The sequence below is a fragment of the Panulirus ornatus genome, chromosome 1 (genome assembly GCF_036320965.1).
Source record: "Panulirus ornatus isolate Po-2019 chromosome 1, ASM3632096v1, whole genome shotgun sequence".
Lineage (NCBI taxonomy): Eukaryota > Metazoa > Arthropoda > Malacostraca > Decapoda > Palinuridae > Panulirus > Panulirus ornatus.
The window spans coordinates 45,487,774-45,490,470 of NC_092224.1; positions in this window are offsets into that span (position 1 = coordinate 45,487,774).

The following is a 2,697-nucleotide window of genomic DNA, read 5'->3' on the forward strand; positions in this document are numbered from 1 at the left end:
TCAGCGAACAACAACTGACTCACTTCCCAAGCTCTCTCATCCCCAACAGACTTCATACTTGCCCCTCTTTCCAAAACTCTTGCATTCACCTCCCTAACAACCCCATCCATAAACAAATCAAACAAGCATGGAGACATCACACACCCCTGCCGCAAACCTACATTCACTGAGAACCAGTCACTTTCCTCTCTTCCTACACGTACACATGCCTTACATCCTCGATAAAAACTTTTCACTGCTTCTAACAACTTGCCTCCCACACCATATATTCTTAATACCTTCCACAGAGCATCTCTATCAATATATCTATATATATATATATATATATATATATATATATATATATATATATATATATATATATATATATATATATATATATAAATATATATATATATATATATATATATATATATATATATATATATATATATATATATATATATATATATATATATATATATATATATAAAAATATATATATATATATATATATATATATATATATATATATATATATATATATATATATATATATATATATATATATATATATATATCCCTGCGTGTCGCATAAGGCGATTAAAAGGGAAGGGAGCGGGGGGCTGGAAATCCTCCCCTCTCATTTTTTTTTTTTAGTTTTCCAAAAGAAGGAACAGAGAAGCGGTCCAGGTGAGGATTTCCCTCAAAGGCCCAGTCCTCTGTTCTAAAGGCTACCTCGCTAATGCGGAAAATGGCGAATAGTATGAAAGAAAAGAAAGAATATATATATATATATATATATATATATATATATATATATATATATATATATATATATATATTTATATATATATAAATATATATATATATATATATATATATATATATATATATATATATATATATATATATATATATATATATATATATATATATATATATATATATATATATATATATATATATATATATATATATATATTTATATATATATAAATATATATATATATATATATATATATATATATATATATATATATATATATATATATATATATATATATATATATATATATATATATATATATATATATATATATATATTTATATATATATAAATATATATATATATATATATATATATATATATATATATATATATATATATATATATATATATATATATTTATATATATATAAATATATATATATATATATATATATATATATATATATATATATATATATATATATATATATATATATATATATATATATATATATATATATATATATATATATATATATATATATATATATATATATATATATATTTTCTTTTTTTCAAACTATTCGCCATATATATATATTTTTTTTTTTTTTTTTTTTTTTATACATTGTCGCTGTCTCCCGCGTTTGCGAGGTAGCGCAAGGAAACAGACGAAAGAAATGGCCCAACCCCCCCCCATACACATGTACATACACACGTCCACACACGCAATATACACACCTACACAGCTTTCCATGGTTCACCCCAGACGCTTCACATGCCTTGATTCAATCCACTGACAGCACGTCAACCCCTGTATACCACATCGCTCCAATTCACTCTATTCCTTGCCCTCCTTTCACCCTCCTGCATGTTCAGGCCCCGATCACACAAAATCCTTTTCACTCCATCTTTCCACCTCCAATTTGGTCTCCCTCTTCTCCTCGTTCCCTCCACCTCCGACACATATATCCTCTTGGTCAATCTTTCCTCACTCATTCTCTCCATGTGCCCAAACCATTTCAAAACACCCTCTTCTGCTCTCTCAACCACGCTCTTTTTATTTCCACACATCCCTCTTACCCTTACGTTACTTACTCGATCAAACCACCTCACACCACACATTGTCCTCAAACATCTCATTTCCAGCACATCCATCCTCCTGCGCACAACTCTATCCATAGCCCACGCCTCGCAACCATACAACATTGTTGGAACCACTATTCCTTCAAACATACCCATTTTTGCTTTCCGGGATAATGTTCTCGACTTCCACACATTTTTCAAGGCTCCCAAAATTTTCGCCCCCTCCCCCACCCTATGATCCACTTCCGCTTCCATGGTTCCATCCGCTGACAGATCCACTCCCAGATATCTAAAACACTTCACTTGCCTCCCACACCATATATTCTTAATACCTTCCACAGAGCATCTCTATCAATATATCTATATATATATATATATATATATATATATATATATATATATATATATATATATATATATATATAGTGGTGATGTGAGAAGGAGATGGAGTGAGTATTTTGAAGGTTTGTTGAATGTGTTTGATGATAGAGTGGCAGATATAGGGTGTTTTGGTCGAGGTGGTGTGCAAAGTGAGAGGGTTAGGGAAAATGATTTGGTAAACAGAGAAGAGGTAGTGAAAGCTTTGCGGAAGATGAAAGCCGGCAAGGCAGCAGGTTTGGATGGTATTGCAGTGGAATTTATTAAAAAAGGTGGTGACTGTATTGTTGACTGGTTGGTAAGGTTATTTAATGTATGTATGACTCATGGTGAGGTGCCTGAGGATTGGCGGAATGCGTGCATAGTGCCATTGTACAAAGGCAAAGGGGATAAGATTGAGTGCTCAAATTACAGAGGTATAAGTTTGTTGAGTATTCCTGGTAAATTATATGGGAGGGTATTGATTGAGAGGGTGAAGGCAT